Source organism: Papaver somniferum, chromosome 5, assembly GCF_003573695.1.
Source record: "Papaver somniferum cultivar HN1 chromosome 5, ASM357369v1, whole genome shotgun sequence".
In the NCBI taxonomy this organism is placed as follows: Eukaryota; Viridiplantae; Streptophyta; class Magnoliopsida; order Ranunculales; family Papaveraceae; genus Papaver; species Papaver somniferum.
Window position 1 is genome coordinate 32,282,427 of NC_039362.1, and position 20,331 is coordinate 32,302,757.

The following is a 20,331-nucleotide window of genomic DNA, read 5'->3' on the forward strand; positions in this document are numbered from 1 at the left end:
CCCACAATCAACTTCACCGTCTCTCTGTGACTACCACTACAAATACAAACCCGTGAAACATCCATCTTTCCACATGAGCGTTGAAGAAGACAGAGTCACGGTCAATCAATTTCGCCGTCTCTTTATAGGGCTCTCGTCGGACTTCTACATATGAGGTATGCTCGGTAGTGGATCCATGGTGTTCCTATTCATGGGTTGTGGTAATTGTTCTTCAAAAAAAAAAAAAAAAATGAAGTCAATTCAGAACTTTCAAATTCCACTAAAAATTAGGATTACAAGAGGATTGATTAGTATATTAAAAACTAAACAAGGGAATCAATTTGATTAAGAATTGTATTCGTAATCAACTGGAATAAAAAACTAATGGACCTTAATTAAGGTTTTAGATTCAGAGAAAGGGGACGATTGGTTTATAATTTTTAACGTTTTAAAAATGGATCCGTTTGATTAAGTTTTGATCGGGTTTGATTGGGTTTTGGTTGAATCAGTTTGGATAGATTTCAATATTCCTAATTCAGGTGCTCATCATCAACAGGGTGGCAGAGTAGTGGATGCAGATGTGTTCAACAATGGGGGAGGAAGAAGATGAAGTGAAAATTAATTAGGTCGAACTGAGTGTCTTGAATCGTGACCATAAGGTTAATGTAGATTCCAGAAGAACAAAAGATTAAGAACATATGTGAGATGATATTGGTGTTTTTGCAGAAGAGAATTCACGGCAATCCAGACGGAAGAAGAAGAGTAAAGGCATTAGGGTTAATTGTTATTTTATCTTATAGTTTCATTAGAACCGTTGGATCCAGGTTTATTTCAGGGTATATCTGTAAACTTGATATTTATATTTTAAAAAATTTAATTAAAATTTGTAAACGTAATATTTGCTTAAAAAATTAATTAAAATTTGGTCACAAAAAGTCAAGCAAGGTCAACGTGAATTCCAAGTACCAAACACCAAGCTGGACAAATGTTAGACCAAACTCAAAAGCTGGACAAAACCTGAGTACCAAAAACAAAATAACCCTAACATATAACATTACGTGTATATTAATACATATGTTACTACATATGTAATATGTGGTAATAACATATGTAGTATACTAGTAGTAACTAGTATGTAGTATATAGTAATAACATATGTAGTATGTAGTATACTAGTAGTAACTAGTATGTAGTATGTAGTAATAACATATGTAGTATGTAGTATACTAGTAGTAATATGTTATGTATTGATACTACTACATATCAATATGTAGTATGTTATATATTGATACTACATATTAATATGTAGTATGTTATATATTGATATGTAGTATATTTGATATGTAGTATGTTATGTATTGATACTACATATTGATATGTAGCAATAACATATGTAGTATACTAGTAGTAACTAGTATACTAGTAGTAACTATTAGTAACTAGTATGTAATATATAGTAATAACATATGTAGTATATAGTATACTAGTAGTAACTAGTATGTAGTATATAGTAATAACATATGTAGTATGTAATATACTAGTAGTAACATATGTAGTATGTAGTATACTAGTAGTAACTAGTACTAGTAGTAATATGTTATGTATTGATACTACTACATATCAATATGTAGTATGTTATATATTGACTACATATTGATATGTAGTATGTTATGTATTGATATTACATATTGATGTGTAGCAATAACATATGTAGTATACTAGTAGTAACTATTAGTAACTAGTATGTAGTATATAGTAATAACATATGTAGTTGTAGTATACTAATAGTAACTAGTATTAGTAGTAATATGTTAGTATTGATACTACTACATATCGATATGTAGTTGTTATATTGATACTACATATTGATATGTAGTATGTTTGATATGTAGTATATTTGATATGTAGTATGTTATATATTGATATTACATATTGATATGTAGTATGTTATGTATTGATACTACATATTATATGTAGCAATAACATATGTAGTATACTAGTAGTAACTAGTATACTAGTAGTAACTATTAGTAACTAGTATTAGTATATAGTAATAACATATGTAATATGTAGTATACTAGTAGTAACTAGTTGTAGTATGTAGTAATAACTATGTAGTATGTAGTATACTAGTAGTAATATGTTATGTATTGATACTACTACATATCAATATGTAGTATATAATATATTGATACTACATATTGATATGTAATATGTAGTATGTTTGATTTGTAGTATGTTATGTATTGATACTACATATTGATATGTAGTATGTTATATATTGATACTACATATTGATATTATGTATTGATACTACATATCAAAAAATTGTTATGTATTGATACTATATATGTTACTACTAGTACTGGTATACTACTAGTTACTACTAGTATACTACTAGTATATAGTATACTAATAGTACACTAGTAGTAACTAGTACTGGTATATTAGTTACTACTAATATACTAGTAGTAGTAACTAGTATACTAGTTACTACTAGTATAGTAAAATAGTTACCTAATTTACTAGTAACAATAAGATATTTTGTTACTACTAGTACAGTACATATTAATATGTAGTATCACCGTATTGATACTACTAGTATGTAGTAACATACTACTAGTAACATTTACATGTGTTGATACTAATTAGACTTGGAAGGGTGTTTTAGGCATTTAGAAAATACACTTTATAATTTCCACGAAGTTTTTGGACTAGAGAGTAAATAATCTAGTCCAAAAACATGTTTTTAAATTAGGGAGTAAATCTTTTCCACGGGTGGACTAGCCATTAACTGGGTCATGAAAAAGCGGACTAAACAGTAATTCCTACTGTTTGATTTGATCTCTGTTCTTGAACCTGAGTAAGTTCGTGACTGTTATTGTTCTCCTTGAAGAATCAAATAAAACAATCAAGGTAAACAGGTTTGGCAACTCTCCCATCACCGTTTTTAATATTCCATCATGGTTTTTGTTTCTAATCTCTCATAGATTTAGGTTAAGCAATATCGGATTCTGCAATTTTTTGTTTTTAATCTCTCCCTTTTTGTTTCGACTCGGGGATTTCTTAATGTCCAGTAGATTTCTTCCTCACTCTAAGCAGGAGAAAAAACAAAACTAAATTTCAAGTCTGTTTGTAATTATTTATCTCGGCAGTAAAGATATCTGATGGCTATGGTGGTTGGGAAACTATTGAAACTGATACTAATGGAGAAGAAGAGTACCATTTTTATTATTAAAACATAGTATTGTTTTAATCTCAGGGATTCATAAAATAATTGATTCTGAGATGGGTTTTCCAATCTTTGGTGCAGGTTTTCCGATCTTTATTTTGATGCAAATTCTACTGGCTACCGTTTCTGCGTATCCATTTTAATTTAAGGAAATGTACTCAAATCTTAATGTATTTCTTTTCTTTTGATGCAAATTTGGTTTTATGTTATTGGTTGCTAAATTCAATCAGGAACTTCAAGCCTTAACAGAACCTTATATTATTATAACAGAAATGGTGTTTCTGTTTGGAGAACAAAAGAATTATTTTAATCCAGATATAATAATTTGATCCTTTTGTTAATCATAAAGAATCCCCAGTTTGATATCTAAATTAACCTTATATTGTTAATCATAAAGAATTATTTATTAATTGATTGCATGAACTTCTAAAATTCTTACTTTGAGCTAATGATATGAGATTTTGAGGTTAGGACTCATTTTTATATGCTACAGAAACACTTCAGAGGCTACAAACTATTTGATATGAGGCATCGTTGCAACAGTGCCTTATATTAGTATTTTTCATGTACAAATTTTGAGTATTTGTTTGACGTCTAATCTCCTCAATTTTTTGGCGCTTCCTCATACTGTTAGTTTCATATTTGTTCTCACTCGGAATTATATGTACATTGGTTATCATCAACAGTCAGATAAACGATACTTTCTTGCCCAATTCCCTAAAAATAGACGGGTACAAGTCTATCTCACTCATGATTATGAGAACGAACTTACGGATGCCCGTTTCAATAAGTGCATTTCGTGATCTCATGTAACTGAATATATTATATTGATGATATTTTTTATAACTGCTGTTTTTGTGCTTTGTGAAATCATAAAGAGTTGAATCGAGAAAAAAAAAAAAAGCTATGGAAGTGTAGTCTTTATTACTTTTGTAGGTTTGTTTGGAGCTCCATGTTTTTTTGCAAGTTTTTTTCTACTGTTTGCTTGATTTTTTGAAGCTTCTTTTGCTTGATTTTTTTGACGCTTGTTTTACTTTTTGGTTTAAGTTGATTATGGGACTGGAACTGTTATTTCTGTAGCTAACAAATATTAAATCCAAGAGTGAGAACTGACTATTTCTTTCATTATTGCAGGAACCAAATCCCTACCTACCATACTCTGGGAATTAGTGGCATCCCATTCCCCCATGTTGTACACTCAATAGCCAGTGTCAGTGATGCAACAAGTAGCCGACTCTCTATCAATGGTGGCAGCAACAGACTACATGATATATATAATTATGGAAGGAAAAATGAGTTGATGAGTGGTTGGTTTCCGGCATTTGGCTGTACCAATGTCACCAGTGTTGAGCTTTGAAGAATGTTACAGGGGGCTACAACTGCAAACAACTATGAAGTTGGTAATGTAGTATCTAACAAAAGGCAGCAGCGTGCTAACTCAGGAGGAAGGGTGTGGTATTTGAAGATGAGCAATTAGCTGTGTTTTAGTTGTAATATTTGTTTAACATGAATCATGTGGTTGCAACTGAGGACTCTTGCCTACTTGAGTCCAGTATTCATGTCCTTTAACGTAAAGGAGATAAGCTACTATGCGGTGTCCAACTTTTTTCCCTTCAATTTTAACAACTTCAAATGGCACTGTGGATTTAAGTTGCAAGCATCTCTACTTTTGAATAAGAGTATATCTTAATCGTTTCTTCGTAATCGGTGTACCTTTTTATGTTTCCTTTCAATTCAAAAGTTTGAACACCTTCACTTCTTTGTCTGAAAGCTTTTAGTTTGTATGTACATATCTTTGTTATAAAATCATTAAAAGCTTAAAATGGTGTAGCTAATTGACAATGTTATGAAGTATTAAGAAATTGCCAGCTTTTACTTTGGTTGGAGGAACTGCTTTTGGTTTCCGAATTTATTGTCTAAACGATTCAACAAGTGCAAGTTTATTACAGAGAATCAAACACGGTAACAAAAACTGGACCATTTGTTGTGTACCATAATATTATCAAACAACTAGGAATCATTCTTAAGGTCGACTATTCGAAAAATATATATAACACATCAACATCATTCTGGATCGATCTAACTCCTCGAAGAATAAATGATAGCCCAAGTCAGACTATATTCCCGGTGCGAGTCTCGATGAAAGACAGGAGCAGGGTGCTACCATTCAAAAAAAACTGGTGGTGTTGATTTCAAAGCGGTAAAGAATGCGTGATGCTAAAAAAAGTTAAAAAGTTTAAATAAAACAGTTGGTGAGTAAAATAGTGTACGTGAGATGACCAATATAAAATTCCAACATTGAGATGTTAACGACTAAATTAAACTTTTATCACGCAAGAAGGGAATCCTCATCAAGCAAAACCTCTGAGTAAGAGACTGCTTTAAAGAGTTAAAAGAGTTTCTGCAACTAGATGAATTTCTTACCATGAAAGATATGTCGATGGGGGAAAATGCAGAGGCTAGCACGTTTTCGTTGCAACCGAAAATTATTGGCATGGATAGTCAAACCAAACTTAAGTGATTTTTGTGTTGCATCTCTTGCAGCAAATCCTGCAAGTAAATTTGTTTTTTTTTTTTGGACTTAAAGCAATGTATACCAATGCAAACCTCCAGATAATTTTAAGTAAAAAGAAAATATGTCTAGAGAATGCAACATATGCGTTCGTATATTGATTATTAGATTTTGAGGGGAAAAAACGGTGAGGGTATGTTTAGGAGATTGAGCTAGAACTAGTTAAGGTTTATGTTAACTGAAGATAAAGAAGAATTAGACATGATAGCTTTAACAGAAGATATAACTTTTATTATTTCGTACACTAGCTTTCATAAGAGTTACAAATATATATACATGATCATCCTTGAACTAAAAGGTAAGAATCTTTCCTAACTTAAACTGATTCCCTAAAATACAAGTTGCGTGACTAACAGGGTACCATGTGTCAACCAACACACGTACCTGATGATGAGTTAACACCCTCCCGCAAGCGTAACGGGTTCTCCTGAACCGTTAGCTTGAATCATAAAAGAGAAAACCGATTTGTAGATAGTGCTTTTGTGAATATATCCGCAATTTGATATGCACTTGAGATAAAACGAACATCAAGAAGTTTGGAAGAAACTTGATCACGAAAAAAATGATAGTCAATTTCTATATGCTTTGTCCGTGCATGAAATATAGGATTAACTGTGAGGTAAGTTGCACCAAGATTATCACACCATAAGATAGGAGGAGAACGTGTAGATATATGAAGCTCAGAAAGGAGCGACTGAATCCACATAATTTCAGCAGTAGCAATAGCAAGTCCTCGATATTCAGCTTCAGTACTAGAACGAGACACTGTTTTCTGCTTACGAGCACTCCATGAGATAATATTTCCTCCTAAATAAATACAATATCCACTAGTAGAACGACGATCTTCAAGAGAACCAGCCCAATCAGAATCAGTATAAGCACTGAAAGATAATTGTAAAGACGGTGATGGTCGAAGAAGTATACCAAAAGTACTTGTACTCTTGAGATAACGGAGAATACGCTTAGCTAAACCCCAGTGAAACTCGGTAGGAGCATGTATAAATTGACAAACTTTATTAACAGCATATTCAAGGTCTGGACGAGTAAACGTTAAATATTACAATGCGCCAACAATACTACGATATTCAGTAGCATCATCTAATAAAGTACTACGATCGGAAGAAATATCACCAGAAGTACTCAGTGGAGTGCTAATTGGTTTAACTCCATCCATTTTTGCTCGAATAAGAAGATCATGAGCATAAAGTTGTTGAGAAAGAAATAAACCCGAAGAAGTACAAGTCGCCTCAATGCCAAGAAAATAAGACAACGAACCAAGATCTTTAATTGCAAACTCTTGTTGTAAACGAGTGAGAACAGAGGCAATACCTGTGGTACTGGAGCCAGTAATGATAATGTCATCCACGTAGACCAACAAATAAATAGCACCATAAGTTCCATTGTAAATAAACAATGACGAGTCACACTTTGAAGTAATAAACCCAATTTGTAGCAAAAAGGTACTAAGCCTGTGATACCACACACGAGGAGCCTGTTTAAGTCCATAGAGAGAACGATGTAATTTGCAAACATGTGTAGGAAAACGAGAATCTACATAACCCGGAGGCTGTTTCATGTACACCTCTTCCTGAAGTTCGCCATGTAAAAAGGCATTCTGCACATCCAGTTGATGAATCGGCCAATTGGAAGATAAATCCAATGTAAGAATAATTCGTATAGTGCATGGTTTAACTACCGGACCAAACGTTTCAGAGTAATCAATCCCCTCTTGTTGATTGTATCCTTTTCCAACCAAGCGAGATTTACGACGTGCAATTGTACCATTAGGATTTCGTTTGATACGAAACACCCATTTACATCCAATAACATTCATAGAAGGCTCATATGGTACTAGCGACCATGTACCATTCCTAAGTAATGTATTAATATCGTCATCGGAGGATATACGCCAATCTGGATATTTATGAGCTTGTGAAATACATGTAGGTTCATAAAGTGAGTCACATACCACTGCATATTTGGAGTTGGGTTTAAAAATGCCATCCTTAGCTCTAGTCACCATCGGATGTGTCGAAATACTTGGTTGTACAGCGGAAGCTTGAACAGTGGAGTCTGCTGCCGGAAGTGTTGACCCTGATATGTCAAAAGAAGACATAGACGATGGTGGTGGAGGTTGATTATTGGTTGAAAACGAATCCATATGGGAAGAAGGTGCCGGCGTTATGTCATCTGAGGCAGTAACAACATTTTCAACAGGAACTGGTAATAGTCTTGGTGACGTCAATTGCTGAGTGAAAGAAAATTCTCTTGTTGGAGACATAGGAGACAATTGCTGAATAGAAGATGCTTGCCTTGATGGAGACCGAGGAGACAATGGCTGAGTAGGTCTATGCTGACTAACCACAGGTGAAGTTGTTACCCTTGTTGGAGACCGAGGAGACAACGGCTGGACAGGTGTAGGCTGACTAATCACAGCTGAAGTTGTAGAATTTCTTGTTTGATCTGTCAGTACCGGATGGACAGTGAAACTAGTAGAAGGGACCAAAGGTAATGAAATAGATGAGGTAGAATTTCTTATTACCTATGAAGTAGTCGATGCCGGTGAAGGTAATGTCGCGGGTGCAAAGGGAAAGGTAGTCTCATCAAAAACAACATGACGGCTGACGTATATTCGACCCGTAGGAATATGAAGACACTTATGACCTTTGTGAGATGGACTATAGCCAATAAAAACACAAGGAGAAGAAAGAGGCTCCATTTTGTGAGACCTATACGGACGTAAGTGAGGATAACACAGACAACCGAATACACGAAGAGAAGTGTAATCCGGTGGGAGACCAAAAAGAGCTTCATATGGTGAGGAGTTATTATCATAAGTCAAAGGGACACGATTCATTAAATAACAAGCAGTGTAAAACGAATCATACCAATACGAAGACGGAATAGAAGCCATATTTAGGATTGTAAGACCAGTTTCACGAATATGAAGATGACGACATTCAACCAAACCATTTTGTTCAGAAGTTTCTAGAGATGCGGAGTGAGTTTGCGATACTCAGCAGCATTGTCAGACTGAAATATTTTTATCTTTCGATTGAAAATATTTTCAACATGCTTTTGAAACAAAAAGAATATAGAAAAGACATCAGATTTCTGAGACATAGGAAACATCCAATTAAAATGACTATACGCATCAATAAATATGACATAATATTTGTAACCTTCATTAGATAAAATATGAGAGGGTCCCCACACATCTGAGACAATTAAATCTAATGGATTCAAATAAATAGTTGTACTGGAATTAAACGGTAACTTATGACTCCTATGCTCATGACAGGATGAACAAAAACTAATAGTTTGGTTTTAAACTGGAAGAGAAAACTGTGAAATAACTTTGCGAACTGTGCGCATCATTGGATGTCCCATTCTAGCATGCTAGGCTTGTAAACTAGCACGTTCTCCTATGCAAGCTTTAGGAGATTGAAACGAATCATCGAGTTGATAAAGACCACCCTTCCTACTGCCGAGAAGAAGAACCTTCCCGGTACATCGATCCTCCACAAGACAAAAATTTGGATGAAATTCAAATAAGACATTATTATCAGTCGTAAGACGAGAAACAAATAAGAGATTGTGAGAGATTTGTGGTGCAAAGAGAACATTGCGAAGCTGCAACTTACGATTGAAGTTCCTAAAATAGAGGAACCAACATTAGAAATTGGTATAGAAGAACCATTACCCATCTATATTTGATCAGGACCAGTATACTCAGTTGGAAATTAAATGCGAGAAAGATCATTGGTGATGTGATCTGTAGCACCGCTCTCAGGTGTCCATGAGGGTGATGGTAGAAGGCCGGGTCCATAAGCAGCATAATCCCGTGGTGCAGACGATGGTGGTTGACGCTTGGGTGGGCGGAAGCTTCTGTCATAGTGGTTCGAACAATCCTGGGCCTCATGATTCTTACGCCCACAAAGTTGACAAGATAGTTCAGAACGAGTAGGCCCACGTTGAGGTTGTGGTCTGTTATTCCCAGAGAAAAGAGACGGAGCGAAAGTGGAAGTAAATGGTGCTGAAGAGACAGCCGGTGGAGAAAATCGTGATGGAGGCTGTCGAGACGGTGCAGCCAGATTAGCAACAGGTTGGGTGTTCAACGATTTTGTCTGTTGTTCAATCCGTTACTCAAACGTAAGTAGAAACGTGGGAAAATCTTCGACTGTAAGAGAGCTCATGGTTGTGGTGAGAGATGTAACAATAACATCATAAGAACTGTCTAAACCAGCAAGAAGGAAGTGACGAAACTCTTTATCTGTAACTGTGGTGTTGGCAACAGTGAGACTATCAACTAAGTCTTGAGCATGATCGATATATGCTCGCATGGTTTGAGATCCTTTCTTAAGTGCACGCAACTCATAGTAAAGATGATGAATTTGAGCGACGGACTTAGAAGCATACAGAGATTCGAGAGAGGTCCAGATTTCTGTGGCTGTGGTAAGATGATGAACATGACGAAAAACAAAGGAGTAAGAGACGAAAACATCCAACTTACCAGGATTTTATCCTGTTTTGTCCATGAAGCAAAGGCCAGATTTGGGGATTCATCGCAAGAGTAGACGCAGCGTAAGGAGCTGTACCAGTGACGTGACCATATAAATCATGACCCTGAAGATACGACAAAAACTGAGCACGCCACAAAGAATAATTGGTTTCATCTAATTTAACAGTGATGATATGATGGGGCTGAGAAAATTGGACATGATCCATGGTTGAAGACTGTGAAGAGGAGGTAGAACCAATGAGTGCAGAGATGGTAGAAGAGATTGTAGAAGATTCGGTGGACATGGTTTTGGAGGATCTAAAACCTAGCTGATACCAAGCTATAACTAGTTAAGGTTTATGTTAACTGAAGATAAAGAAGAATTAGACAGGATAACTTTAACAGAAGATAAAACTTTTATTATTTCCTACACTAGCTTTCATAAGAGTTACAAATATATATACATGATCATCCTTGAACTACAAGGTAAAAATCTTTCCTAACTTAAACTGATTCCCTAAAATACAAGTTGCGTGACTAACAGGGTACCGTGTGTCAAGTAACACACGTACCTGATGATGAGTTAACAGATTACTTAGAAATTAAGTCGAATGTTACTGGTTGCGTTAATAAAGCCATTGAACTTTTTATTATGCTAAGGATTAGACTAAAAAATGGCAGTCAAGATTTTACTTCTCCATTGTCCAAACAAGATGGTGATGCCATTTGAATTAAAAAAAAATGCCCCCCCCCCCCACACATATATATAAAATGTTGAGCCCCGCCGTAGGTGGGGGTGATACCTAGTAAAATATAAAAAGAAAAACAATACAGAATTTGACACGGAAGGTGAAGCTTATCCCCTTTGCATAATCAGCCCCTTGTCTGTTTCAGCTCCTTGATTGGTTTCTCAAGTGACTCTCTAGTGGTCGTAGCACGACATGTTCAACTAATATAGTAGTAAGCTATTGAAACTTATCCTGTTAGGCTTCCAACTAGTTTCATGCAATAATACTTTTTATTCGATAATAATAAAGGAAAACGAAGATAAAAGAAAAACAAAGAAGCTGATATGCTTACTAAGTTATCTTAATCATAATTCATTTCTAAGTTCATTTATACTAAGATCCCGCTTCGGGAAGCTACCTCTTGCTCTAGTAAATTAATAAAAAGCTTAATTATACCTTGGCATGAATATCAGGCGTAAAAGAATATGCTAATGCTGGCTTACAACTACGGCCATAACGTTTGACATACTGGGAAAGGTATCCACACGTGAATCCCTTGGTGTTGATCATCAGATGTTTGTTGAATTGAGCAGTTGGGGTTTCAAAGTCCAAACAAACCATTATACAGTCACCATGGCCACAACATTGAATATCCATTGCTGTGTACGCGTGGCTTGTCATCAAAAGAGGTGGGAATCGATATCGAACTTTCTTGTATTCATTATTGTTTTACAAATCAATCTTGGTGTTGTGAAATTCATGCATATCTTTGTATGCTCTGTGTGGTATGAGATGTGTGGCGACACTATATCAATATTCTATGTCTAGGGCGATACACCACAATATTATCTAATCAGTGTCGTTAGCAAATTATTATTCTTCCTTTATATATCAATATTCTATGGCTAGGGAGATACACCGTAATATTTCCTAATGAGTATGGTTAGCACAAATATTATTCTTCCCTTATGTGCGGCAACAAACATCTCATACATGGATGTTTACTGTTATTTATGAATGTCTATGAAGAAGTTTCTACTTTGTGGTTTACTGTCTTTCCGTGTATTAATGACTTTCGATAAAACCTGCATTGTCTTCGAATCATATTAATGATTACTTGAAAACTAGTTGTTATTCCTACGGGGTACCCCTTTTAGGGATGATGTGCTCACCCTTTCCCACTTTCAGCTTCAGAGACAGATCAGAGTTGCGCAGCGGAAGCTTTGTGGCGTTGAGTCTTCTGTTATGTTTGTTGCGTTGTATATTGTATTCGCAAACCAAATGACTATTGTATATGTATCACTTGATAGGAGTACTTGCATATATATTTCTGAGCGGGGTGAGTTTTGGGTTAAGTTTTGTAGCAGATTTCTTAATTGAATGCTTAAGTATATGATTTAGATCCTTAGTGCCTCTTTATTTAGTTAATCTCTTGGATTAGTCAGCTACTAGCTTTGGGGGCGCTACAAGAAGCCAAGTGGGAAACCTATCAACATCAGTTTGGGAACAGACGAATCCGGCTTTTCTAAACCAAATTCTTTTGAGTGACTCTATGGGAATCACATTCCCACGTGTAATAACAATTTAATTGATTTTTATATTATATGCATGCTTCAAAAAAAAACAATTTTTAAAAAGTATAAATGAATTTAGGTATTATTCATTGTTGAATTAGCATGCCTTGCATGAACAAAAGGAGATATACCAAAATGGCATTAAAATTAAGTTTACGTCGAATTAGTCAGCCTTAAATTAACGAGCAGGAAATTAAACATGAATTAGGTCCTCAATAATACTTACATTTGAATGTTGGAAATAATTAATGTGGATTTTTAAATGCCAGCATGCGTATTCACCTGTACATTTAGGTTATTTACTTATTTTTGATGATGAAAAAGGTTAGCGACCTGAAACAAAACATTAAGATTTAGATATTAGATATTTACCAAAGCTAAATTAACTTAGGTTATTATATTTTTGGACACTCAAATGAGTATTTCTTATTTTGAGAGTTGGAACAATTTTTTAAGAGTACTCTGCAAAATACTTTCGAGATCTATCAACATTCGATAGCCACTACACATTTTAATTATCGCTCATATTTTTACAAAACTAACCATGAACCCGAATTAACCATAAATCAAAGTTGAACATTTGCAATATCAATGTGCTCTGGATCATCCTGCTTTAATAAGAAGGCGCAATTGGGGGATACTCCATAAATTGGGGGATACTCAAAGTTAAATGGGGTTGTATTTTGGCTAAGAGGTTCCTTTTTTCTAGGTGTGAAATAATCATATTAGCCTTACCCTAATAAAAATTAAAAACAAAAACTGAAAACCTTTTTTTTAGTATCCCCCTTCACTTTTTTTCTCCATCAAAAAAATCACACAATTCATGGTGAATGATTTTTCATTTAGGTTATCAGAAAAACCATTTTGAGTAGCGACGTAAATTATGATAATCAATATGATTTGAATTAAAACCATCTAGGTTATCAAAAAAAAAAAAACCTAAATTGTATTTAAATAAAAAAAATCGAATTTGGATTTTAATAGCAGGTTAACTTTCAGTATTATTTTGTTGGATGGATACAATACCGAAAGTGGCTCTGTAAATGCAAAATTTGATTGACGTAGTGTTTGAATTGGGATTTGGTTTGGGATTTTTTCATAGATGAAATTTTGGTTGTTTAAAAAATGTTACAATTAGGAGTCATTAAAATCAATTTAAGCACCTTCTCACATCACACAAATCTTCCAAAATCCTTCTTCTTTATCATCTAATCAAAATTTATTATTTGAAGTATCCCAAAACACACTTGGATAAGGGGTATTTCAATTACTTCATAATGTATTTTTTTCTTTTGGAGTATCTCCCAATTTTTGGAGGTATCCCCAAATTGTGCATTCTTTAATAACCCATGCTTTCGAGTTGAAAATTGATTATTTGATGAAATAAAACAAAGAAAAAGAAATAGGTAAAATTGTTGAACTGGGTATGTATACACGGTATTAAATTCCAAAATATTGATTAACCCAGTAAGATTTTTCTTTTTCTTTTTTGATTCTTGAATAATTCCGAAAAATAAAAATAGTGGAGCAAATTCATGAATTTGTTTGCGCTTATATGAAAAAACTGACCATGTTCTCTTTCAAATACTAAGAAAATATACCGTACAAGATCCATGTAGTTGCAGAAACCGAATCACCTTGTATGAGAAAACAAAAATGCATTAAAGGTTAACCAAAGATATAGGTTGATCGTATGTTTTTGGATGAAGATGGATATCCAATTTATAATTGGCATAATGATGGAAAAGATCTAATTGTTTGTAATTGACGTAGAAAAACCACACATATGTTATTTTATCCAACTCAATATGTTATGGATATCTACACATCAATGTGGATGGTTGTTCCTTATATTGTCACACATTGATGAGTGTTACACATAAAATTATGCTTATTATGTGTCAAGCATAAATGCATGACGATGTTAAAAAAAGGATATGGATTACAGGATCTTGATCTTTGTGATATGCCAAGTAGAAAGAGTCGTCAAGAAAATCGATTATCAATTACAAGATGTACCAAATGTCAAAATCATTTAACAAATAATTGTATCATTGATGAATACACATAAGACATTTGTTTTTAGGAACCCAATATCGTTCTAAGTTACTCGGGAAGTATTCTGTCGTACACTAATTTGGGCAGTGCAAGTTTGCGATTCTCAGAGGTCCCTTGCATGTTCTAATATGTTATATAAAAATACCTAACATCACTCATCTAAGTCACCCTATACTCTAGATGTAATTTACTTTCATCCAATGGATGGGTGATGTTCACGTTTATCAATGGTCACAATTATTTTGTACCCAATAAATTAAAGAAAAAAATCAAGAGATTTTTGTTGGAAATTTTTAATAGTGATACCTGGATAAGAAAAATTGGACTGTATCAATGGGTATATAAAAGAAGACTATGTGATGCTTAACAAAGACTACGCGACATATAACACTAATAAAAGGAAAAACATTAATTGTTTTGGTAGTTTAAATTCTTATTCACATTAAACTGCTATCTTCTTCGGAATAGATTTACTATATTAGTTGTTTTAAAACTTAGCTTTATTAAGAACTTTTTTCTGAATAATATATGAAAGCAAATGTTGGGATTGTCCATTTGTTCGTTTCAAGCAATAAAAGATAAAATCAACTTTGAGGTATGTTTTTATTGATTCTCATGATATTACTTTCTTTAGGGTGTGGATTTAAATGGTGGTAAATATTATGTACTTTCGCTTATGGGGGATTATCTTTATCGGTGTAACAATAATAGGATAACAAAAATCAGGATGAACATCTCAATTTTTCTATATAAATGAGTGAAGGATTATGATTTTGAACTTTTTTTTGGATTTGTTTTGTAAGTTTTTGAATGATCTTCGGTATTACGAATATAATTTTTTTTTTATTGAAAACTACTTGAAAGGGTAATATCTTCAGATCAATCTATAACGTTTTTTACCCAAGAAAAAAATAGTTGTTTTAGTAAATTATCGAGTAACTGTTTACCATGTGACTTTGTGAAGTTTGTTAAATTTCGATGATTAAAATAAAGTTACAGGTTCGTTGTTCCAGCGGACAAAATGGCTTACTGAGGTGAAAAAACAATGTTCACAATAATAAACGTACATAACATACTTACGGTTTTGTTGAGTTGGTTGCTAAAATATTAATATTTAAGACCAAACGTACACACTAAATCCAAAATACCTAAAAATGTACAAAAACGTATTAAATAATCTACACAGTTTCCTAAAACTAGAGTGTTTCCAAAATCAGTTAGAATTCCATATATATTCAAGCATATGAATCACAAGCACATCAAAAATAAGCTATATAAACCAACGGAATGACAAGGTTTACTGCGACATGAACACGGAGAATAAAAGATTTTTCATGTTACAATAGCTGAAGTTTGAGAACGATAAAAAATATGATTTTGAAGAACAATAGAAAGAAAAAATATCTCTCCACAACAAGATAGTTCAAACTTTGGATCAAGGTAGTTCAATATATGAAGAACAAAGCGTTGTCAATCAATACGACAAAGCAAACGAAACCATACACACTCACTTCCTTGATAGAAAACTGATGGATTACAATGACACACACGAGTTGGAACGGTGTATATATATATACATGGAAAAAAATATCATTACAAGACCGCGTTTTTGTAGTGTCATCCAATTGAGTTTATGAATTTAAAAGCAATTGAATCAAACATCATTACAATAGGATCATATATAGGTACAATGAAAAGAGAACACAAAAACACGAGCTGAAAAAGTTTTGACGGTATTAAAAACTAGACAACGACTGGAACAGTATCATTTTTAGCCAATTTTAGGAATTGGATGAAACTGACAAAATAAAAAATACAGGAAAAATTATACAACTCATCTATTATCACATGACAACAAAATGCTAAACTTTTAGAGAAGATTTAGAGTCCAATGAGGGGTTGGATGCAAAAGAGCTACAAACACATCTTTCCAGCGCTAAAAAATAGACAATTTATATTTTCTGGATATTGTTTTAGGAAGAAAATACTAAAACAAAAATAGACTGAAAAGTGATTTTATTCCTAGGAAAACAATAAGTAATAGAACAAATAGTATATAAAGAGTATGATAATAGTCTTTTCCCCAAACCATGGATCTGAAGAACAAATAGAAGAACTTGCAGAATATTATTATGAAGATGAATGAAAAGTATATAAAAAAAGAGAGCGAAAGTCAAGGTAATTTACTATTTCCACAAAAGGGGTGGATATAGTTTAAAATGGTAAAAAGGGCCAGATGTGGGCGTGTTGGACTCACTGTGACGCACCGAGTCAACTAAACCTCCCTAACCTACCCTCCCTAGTTGAGTTAGGTTAATTATCCTGGTGAGTATCATGTTTTCTCTCTTCTTATATTCTTCTTCTCTCCTTCCGCTCCAGCGATTCAGTGAGTAAAATCTCTGTTGAGAAATTTGTAGAAGCTTAGTGAAACCAATTGTTCGAGGTAGGTGCTGGGAAGATTATAACACCGACTTAATTAGGGTTCTTGTGTTGATTGAAGATAGATGATTCAGTGAAGTTATTAGATGAAATTGATCGAGGATTAATTGAAGTTTAAGGATGAAACACTACACCAAATTCTGGGATTAGAAACAGAACTGAACCGTTACTAAAACGGGTTGTAACGGCTCTTGCCTGTTGCAAAAGTGGGTGTTACATTTTTTTTGTAACGACTTTCTGGCCGTTACGAATTTTTGTTGCAATGGCCCTCGTAACAGCTGTCAGCCGCTACGAATTTGCCACGTGGTAACAGCTCACGGCCGTTACGAATTTTTTCGTAACAACGAAGTCGTAACATACTCAAGGCGTTACTACGTGGCACATTAGTAACGAGCAAGAGCCATTACGAACTTTTTCGTAACAGCAAAAAAATTACTGCCAGTCAACCTTGACCTGGTCAAAATCAGTCAATAACGACCAATTTTGACCAGGTTAATATTGACCGGCAGTTCATTGTCGTCCTGAAAGTAAGCCGGAATGCCAACTGCATACACTTTATATTATCCCTCGTCCACACTCAACAATAGTTTCTTCCATCAATAAATTCATATTCAATCAATTCATATTAAAAAAAGAACTCAAATTCTCTAAGTACCAAATTATATTTTGTGAAGTATTAGACTCTAAGGGAATACATAAAGTTCCAAATCATTTTTACTTATAAGTTCAGCTCATACACTACATAGTAACTTACTCAAAGCTTGCAGATACTTCCCAAACACTAGTTGCCAAGAATTCTTCATCACGTTCATAATGCCCAACCCATACTACATGAAACAAACCAGAAAATCTATAAGGCTACCAAATTTATGAAATGTACAAGCAAAAAAAGTTGAATATACAGAGAGGTCACATGCTCTCAACATTGTAGATCATACAGAAATGAAATATCAATAATATCCACACCCTATATAGAGCTACTACTTGGTATGTGACACACAACAGTTCAGATTCATAGCCATGCCAAGATTTTTGGATGTCTAAAATAACACAAAAGTGGGTCAAACATTTTTAACTGCAGTTGTCTTTGATAGAAGATGAACACAGCCAAAGACTGATGATGCAAATATATTTATTTCAGCTGGAGTATTTTAAATAGTTGGAACATTCATGTCAATTATAGTTTTACTAAGAAGCACATGAAGCAATATTTTTCCTAATAAGTTACATTCACAAAATATAGAATAACAATGTAAGCATAAGTGTCCTAACTCTAACTAGAAGGACATATAGCATGATCAAATCGATTTAGTCACATAATACAACATTATAAATAAACAAAATCAGCTTCAGCAAATATGAAAAGAAAAGAGAAATAATAGAAGAAAATTATCAGGATCGAGCTATTGAGAACCTAAATTATTTGTTTTTTTTTATAGAAACTGGTTTTAGGCTTCAGGTTAATCAAGTAAATCATGAAGTTCAGAAGTTCAATCAGAAACAATTAAGGGCATTAAGAACATCTGTTTCTTTACGGTATAATTTTGGTAAGGATTAGCTTTATAAATACACGGATTTACCTCCTCCTCAAGCTTTTGTTTAACGCCTGGAGATGCTCTAACGATATTCCTTTTAAACTGCACAAAATAAACCCAGAATAGCTTAGTTGCTTGAACCAATCTAGGTAGAGGGGATAATAAGAAGCTAAAAAAGTAAATACAACAAGGATAAACAAGATGGGGGTCACGACTGAGAAGTACTTGAGAATATTTAGTATGTTGAACATGGGTATATCGGGTAGACCAGATAATTTACCATACAAGTTGAGCAATTGGGTAAAGATATACAATTGATGACTAACTGGATGGTCGGATAATACTTACAGAACTTAAAAAAAGAAAGAAAAAGAATCCATAACTTGCATGAAAAAAACTCTTATAGTAGTTTCCTAGTAGGTGAGTGAGTCTGAATCTTTTCAGTAAGGGGTGAATAATTAAGTGAACATCAGGTCAATTTGGGATTTTGCCCAGCAAAAAGGTAGCCGCCAACACAATATAATCAAGCAAAGTAATCAATAAAACCATTCGTCCGTCATTTTACCAAGGCATTAGCACAATATGCAAGAATAACCACAACGACATGCCCGAGATCCTAAAGGTATCTCGACCAAATATACATGGTCGATGTAAATAGTGAATGGTATTTCAATAGACCATGATCAACAACAGTAGGGTGTTTGACTATGAAACACGGACATGAGGCAATATACTACATGATCGGTCTTTATATGTATGTTTTACCAACCTTTTCACGTGCAGAAATGGTGGCTCATCTGGGTACTTTTTAGTGTGAGCAAAAACTAAAGCCAGCAGAACTGCAGCATAAAACAACATCAAAATGTTAAGTAACGCGATTAAAGTAACAAAACTTCGAGTAATGCACTAAATTAAAATTGTTTAATGTGTCTTTCTACTATCCTGTCATTTTCTATCAGCAATACCGCCATACCTTTAGATGTCTCCTCATCGTCTTCTTCCTGATTACCAGAAAACCCAAGGTTTAGGGTTCACTTCTATATGCCCAGACAAAAAAATTAAAATTAAATAAGAAAGTAAGAAAAATTCGTAACGGCTTGGCCCTGTTACGAATATTTTGTAACAGGAGTTTGTAACGGGAAATTCGTAACGGCCCATAAGCTGTTACGAATTTCTGTTACGATTCCGGGAATTTGGTGTAGTGAAATCAAGTAATTGTTCATGGGATTTCATTATTGATGGATAAGAAGAAGGTTTAGTAGGTGATTATCAACTTGCAGTGAAGAAAGGAAAGTTTAAGGTTTCTGCAAATTGAATTTGAGGGTTCAATTGAGGACGAATAAGAGAAGTTAGAAGTTGGGTTTGTTCTTAATTGATGTTTGAATATGATATTAAGGTTTTTGAGTTTGATTCGGAGATGAGTTGCAATTGGGTTGTGCTGGTATTACTGGCTTTGGCTTGAACAAATGGTAAACTGGTTGCTTACTTCTTTAAGTTTTATTTCAATTGCTATTTTTATCGTAATAGTGATTCAGCCAAATATAGTAGTACTGCCTACCTAAATCGGCAGACGTAAATACTGAGATTTTGTTAAAATTATTTCTTAGTGCTATACATTTGGCTATTCTCATAGATATCTATGGAATGGTAAGTGCATATTTTTGTTCTATTCCTTGGCATAATTGTTCCTCTGATCGTGCTGGCTACATTAGT